Below are 6,995 nucleotides of genomic sequence, written 5' to 3' on the forward strand. Positions count from 1 at the left end.
CTTCTATCTCATTTTTTCTCTTTTTCTTTTCTCCCTTTTCAGTATTTACCTCCATCCCAGCATGTCCATCTGCCTCAGGATGTAGAAAACATACCACTTCTTAAAAAGCTGACAGAAATGTGCATATCTGAACCTTCTTGCAACATTTACGAGCTCTGTCAGTTTCTCCTCTTTTCTTTGTGCTCTGTGATATTCAGCACTTTCTGCAAAGAATGTAATAAAAAAAAAAAAAGAAGATCAAAGGAGGTGCTTATCTCCAGTGACAAGTCCAAACAGGCACTCTGGCCCTCTCTAATATGCTCATCTAATTTGCTCCCAAACCCTGGACTGGAAGAAAAGCATCTTGAGGAAGTTTTCTTCCATGGGCTGAGCCATCTGCTAATGCAGGCCTGTGCCAGTAATTTACAAGTAATGGTTTACAGCTGTGAACCCTGGCTTCTGAGCTGTTTTGGTCATTTAGTAATTACAACAGTTTCATTAACATTTAAAGGGAATAGTCTGCTCGATATCAATTAGGGACTATCTGCAACTGTGTAGTTCCATTTTCATATTTGCATTTGACATTTAATATTCTGCACACATAAATTCTTGGTCTTGGTAATGCATTGCCACAGAAGGTCAAAATTAATCCAGAGCCCATTTCTACCTAGCTCTACTAAGCTTTAGGAAATATTTCTGCAGAGAGTGGGAACATAAAAGGTTATTTTGGGGCATTTTTGCACATCGGAACAGTTAAGTACTTTTTCTTACCGTTAAAGTTAAGGTTAAAGAGTTCTCCTCAATTCTTGTAATATCTGCTGTATTCTGGGGAAATTCCAGACTTATCTGATTCAGATTTGCATAGTATTAAGTAGAAAGATGACATCTATTACTTGCAAATCTTGCATAACTGTAGTGATATTTAACTTTAATATTTGAGGGTATTGCGGGAGGTAGCTATGGATTTCAGAGCTTAATAAATAGAACTAACTATGAAAATAATTCTTTCTAAATCATTTGCATCTGGAAGTAAGTCTTGATCTGTAATTAAATTGTTGAACAGGGAAGTGGGTATCTCAGAAGAAACAAAAGTCCAATGATAATTTGTAATTCACGTGGCTGAGAATGGTCCAAGGATTAGGTCCCTGCTGGTATATGATTTTGGTAGGGACAGAGTGAGATCAATGGAGTGAATTTTGATTGAGTTACTAAATGCTTTTACAGGAGTAGAAAGTTCAAGGTTGTGATCAGAAGAGAGAGGAGTAGTTTGAGATTACTAGGGGCACATTGCATCAGATTTCACCAAGAATGATTTCAATGACAGAGGTTAGAAAGCATTGCAGCTGAAGAACTAGAGCTACAACTTTTGGCCCTTAGTCATCAGGATTTGGATTTGCTGGGAGATACATTTAGCATGTACTATTACTCAGAGGTAGGGAAGAGACCACTGAATAAAGGAAGAGTGATGAAGAATATGTTGAAAGAGATTTTTCCTGGGTCAGTGTCATTGAATTCCATGAACATGTGAAGACTTGAGTTAACTATGATAGAGTCTGTGCCATGAGCTGCATTAACAAGCTTTCATTTGTATGAATTTTAAAGTTATTAAATTATTGTGCTGCTAAAGCATATTGAGTGATTTTAGGTATAAAAATAAGGTGAAATCTATAAAAAATCTGTATGTCCTTCCACCTCCATGAATACACACACACACACACACACACACACACACACACACACACACCAGGTTCAGCAAGCCACTATAAAAAGATGGAAAAAGGTAAGGCCAACCAATGGGAAAATATCCTAAGCTCATCATTTTTATTGTCTTCAATAATTCTAACCTCTAGTCAGGTATAGTGGTGCTTGTCTATATTTCCGGTACTTGAAAGATTAAGAAAGGAGTATTGTAGGTTCAAGGCCAGTCTCAACAACTTAGTGAGATACTGTTTCAAAATAAAAGTAAATAAATAAAAAGGGCTAGGGATATATCTTGGAGGTAGGCTATCCCTGCGTTCAACCCCCAGTATCCATCATCATCATCATCATCATCATCATCATCATCATTTAACCTATAGTACATGTAATCTACTAAAACTAAGGTATATATTATACAATAAACCACTCATGTTCACTTTTATTCAGAATACATAAATGACATTGTCTCACCTGTTCCTCAGCTCCTCTAGAACACACAATGACTGCATATTACTTATCAGACCAGTCCAGAAGGCTTGGTCTATCTTCTCAATTACTATATGATTAGCTTCATTTTACTATGCCATATTGGCTTATGTGTTTATAACTTTTCTCTTTGAGTACGATATTTGCTTAAGGAAGGCTACCAGGTCAGAACCTTCTATGTTTCTAACCACATAACTCCTAGTGGAGCCTAGAAAATGATAACACTTTCAAAATGTGATCGGGCAGGCAAAATAAAAAGACTTGTGATCAGGAAAGTCATCAAAAACAAACACGTTGAGAAAATTCAGTTTCCATGATTGGAGCTCAGAAACTTAAGTTCCTGAAAAATTTACAGCAGAGTGATACAAAATCTCAGACATAGGAACTGGGGACCCAGATTACTAGGTGAGCTGGAAGCATGGGACTGGGAGTCAGGTGTCCCCATTTGATAGGACTTAAGACTAAATCCTTACTTCTATGACTCATGCTTCTAGAGAAGGGTATTTAGTGTTTCTAAGGACACTCCAAGCATTTGAGTGCTCAGCCAGTGGCAAGGATCAGAGCTCACATATCACATTGGGGAAAGAGACATTTCCAAAGACAAAGAAGCAAGAGGACTCAATGACAGAGGGTAACCAAAATCACATCAGAAGACTCTACCTAGACTTTTTATGAACAATGAATTTGCCCTAATATCTATAGTGAAGCCAGTAAAGCTGACAGGTCGAGGTTTGTGGGGAAGTGTATGATGAAGAGGCTCCATAGCAACCAGCAAGGATCTAATTTCTAAGTTTGGGATCTGAATAACAAATTATAATCCCCTGGGGAAAAAAAAGAGAGAAATAATACAAGATCCTAGTATATGACGATAGGAGGAGAAAAGATCCAAGAAGTAGACTATTAAATCAATGAAGGACAATGAGACTTCTTCTGGGGCCATGACGAATGACCCAAAGTTTTCTGTGTCTCATAATGAGATAGGCCCACGTCTAGCTAACCCTACAAGGTAGTATTTTTTTAACCACACTAGAGAGAAACTCAACATGTTTTTAATTACTGCATGGTTAATCAAATTGCATTCTTAATAAAAAATTAACAAAGCAAACTTTTTTATTCTTTTTCTGACTTGAAGACTAAACCCAGGGACATTCTACTGAGCCACATCTCAATCCTTCTTATTTTTTATTTTGAAACAGGTTCTTGCTAAGTTGCTGAGGCTGGTCTCAAACCTACAATCCTCCTGTCTTAGCCTCCTAAGTCTTTATCACCATGCCACACTATGGACTTTTTAAAAATTAAAACACTTGTATGAGCTGGCATTTCTCTCCCTAAATTAATCAGAATAACTACTGCTGCAAATTTCAATAGTCTAACACAAGAGTTGCTTATGTTTTACTCATGTGTAGGTAATACCATGAGTCTGTATATCTATAAACAAGGACTGGATTCTTTTTCATCTTTGGCCTCAGTCTCCTCTGAATTCAAACATTGGGTGGGGAGAGAAGAAAGACAATTAGAGAAATCTCATGAGTTAGGTACCCTCACCATAGCATGTAGAAGCTGTGAAATGTAGTCTATTGATATAGACAGAATAATACAAAATAACACAGTAAGTGACTAATACATTCTTCCTTAAAATTATAAAATTCAAGTTTGTCTAAAGAATGTAAAACAGAGGAAATAAGAGTTTTACAAATTTTATTTTAGGTTCACCATCAGATAATTTTAAGATACTAATAATAATCCCTTGCTTTTCGAATGGCAGGCCTGGAGATCAGAAAGTTTTGTAGGCTAAACATTAAACAGGTAATAATTACAGAGCTTCATTTGGAACTCAAATATCTCTGCTTCACAAGAATCTACCAGAAGTATTTGATGAGTCTTATTACTTATAAAGTGAAAAAAATAGCCGGGTGTGGTGGCGCGCGCTTGTAATCCCCGCGCTTGGGAGGCTGAGACAGGAGGATCGCACAGGTTCAAAGCCAGCCTCAGCTAGTTAGTGAGGCTCTCAGCAACTTAGTGAGACCCTGTTTCCAAATAAAATATAAAATGGGTCTGGGAGTATAGCTCAGAAGTAGAAAGCCTCTGGGTTCCACCCCCAGTGCCACCAAAAAAATTAAAAATAAAAAAATAAAATAAACTGAAAAAAATAAATTCAGACAAACCTGACTTGATCTGCCTCTTACTTGTTTCTGTCTCTTGAATTAGTAACTTCTCTGAAGCTGAGCTGTTACTGGTAAAACGGAATAAACATGATACTAGCTGTTTTGAGGTGATCACATAAATAACACATGATTTCTAAATTCCTAAATACTGGAATTACCTGGGATGCTTACAAGAATCACAGATACTACAACAGTTTCCTTAAACTTCTGATAGAATGTGTCTGCATTGAAGCCCGAGAATAACACTGTAATGAAGTTTCTTAAATATTTTTAAAAAAGAAAGTGGTCTCAGATGCTTGAGGAACATAGAGCCAGTGAATGTAATGCTAGCACAGTTATTACCACACATGTTGTAGCTACACAGCTGTTGCTATTATTATTGAAGTTGCCATCCTGGTTACTTATTCTTACAAACACTGCCCTGTCTAGAAGTTCCCATTACTACATGTGCAAGCTACTTCTACTTCTATTCTGCATTTGCTGGAGCAGCTTTACATCTACTTTTTATTCTGAAGATATTGAGTGGCGTTCTCTCTTTCAGGTGGACTTGATAATTTGAGACTGAGCCCTTGGCTGCAAGCATCAGAATTCAGGTTTGGTGGTGAAGTAGAAAAATAATTTATTTCAAAACATTGTGGAGATTCTTTAGAAAACATGGAATGGATCCATCTTATGATCTGTCTATTCAATTTCTGAGTATCTTTCCAAAGGGGTTAAAATCAGAGGACTATAGGAACATATCTATACCCATGGTCATAGCAGCACAATTTGTAATAGCCAAAATATGGAACCAACCTAGGTCTCCATCAACAAGTGAATGGATTGTAAAATTATGGGAAATACACACAAGAGAATTCTACTCCTCATTAAAGAAGAACAAAATCATGACATTTGCGAGAAGATGGAAGTATCTGGAGAACATTATGTTAAGTGAGATCAGCCAAGCACCCAAAGGGAAGGGGCATATGTTTTCTCTAATATGCCTAAACTAGGGAGTATTAGGAATACCAGAGGGATTCCAGATAATGGAGGGGAAACCGCAGCAAAGCCAGAAAGGAAAGGTAGGGGAGGAAGAAGGCTGAGGTTTATTAATGGAAATGCTACATTCAAATATGTGTATACATGTGAATATAACATTGTTAACCTGGACACTAATTATTAAAAGGGAGGGGAAGGGGGAAGCAGGGGGTAGGGCGCCAAGTGTTGTTTGAATATACGGCATTGTCAACATGATCCACATTATATTGTGAGACTATAGTGCACACACACACACACACACACACACACACACACACACACATAGTGGATTATTCCAAGTGTCTTGGAATGGTAAGGAGGTGCTAACAAAGAATAAATTTCTACAATATATGCCAAGGCTGGGTACAAACACTACCCTTTCTTCCTCTGATTTCTCCAAAGTTGGAAATAGGTGTTGCTAGTAACTTGCATTATATTGTCACTGTTGTCCGGACCTAAGCTGCAAGGGAGGCTGGAGAAGTGGACACTCCTGTCATCTCTCTCTCTTCCATTTGAAAGAGAAATGAAATGTAAAATTCCCCAGACAAGACATAGTTGAAGGAAGAGGGAACAAAAGAAGGAAAGAAATGAATGCTAATGATAACTACGGAAGTTTTTTTTTCCTTGCAACTCAGATTCTATATTATGCATGACTTCAGCTGAACTGAATTTCTGCCTTAAAACCAATTCCTTAGTATATCCACCAGTGATTTACCTTAATTGTCCCAGAAAAAGGCCAACTCTACATTCTCCCTGACAGGATACCCAACAGATAATACTGGAGTTCCCTTAGGCTGCTCTGGCTGAAGGAGGCTCTGATCCTATTTCCTCAGAACTCCAGGAACATGGTATCCTCTTAAATTTTTTACTCAGTGAGGCTGATCCATCGTTTCACTAAACCATATTCACCTTCGAACTTAGCGGCAGGTTTTAATCCTTTTACCCTGTCTTAAACAGAGTGTTCTAAAAAAAAGCATTATGTTTTATTTAAATCTCTGGTGTCAATGGTCTGATAATAAAGTGCGGCATTAAAATATATCTTAGAAAAATATGTAACTTTCACAGGAAAAGTTTTACTGTATTTTGTATTTGCATATTTTTTTGGTCAACATTTCTCTCAAGAGGGATAAGGAGCATGCTTTAAATTCGTAGATATAATCATGGTATTAAACGGTATCAAAACTTTGAACTATGTTGGAGAATTCAAGTAAAATTATTTTGTATAAAGTATATTTTTATTCAGATTTACAAAAAGAACATCCAGATTGTTTTCCTATAATAATAATGATAATAATAATAATAATAATAATAAATTTATGAACTCACCTAAGTGAATTATAATGAACTGTTCCTCAAAGAAAGCAGGTCCACTGAGAAAGACTGAGAAGTCTATTATCCCTTTAATTCATTACTATTTTCTATTTTTATAATTGTAAAAAGGGTTAGGATAGATTAAAAGTACAAAACTACAGCTCAATAACTTCTGAAATAAAAATACTAAAAATTGTATGTCAGACAGTAAATCTCATAATCTAAATTAAAAATACAGCCTAAAGTGCTGGTGATTCTTTTTTTTAGGTTAATGGTCCTTGCTGTCATCAGGTGAAATCCACTCTTTATTATGAGTGGAAAAAAATTATTTGATTTGGA

The sequence above is a fragment of the Muscardinus avellanarius genome (assembly GCF_963383645.1).
Source record: "Muscardinus avellanarius genome assembly, chromosome: 8".
Lineage (NCBI taxonomy): Eukaryota > Metazoa > Chordata > Mammalia > Rodentia > Gliridae > Muscardinus > Muscardinus avellanarius.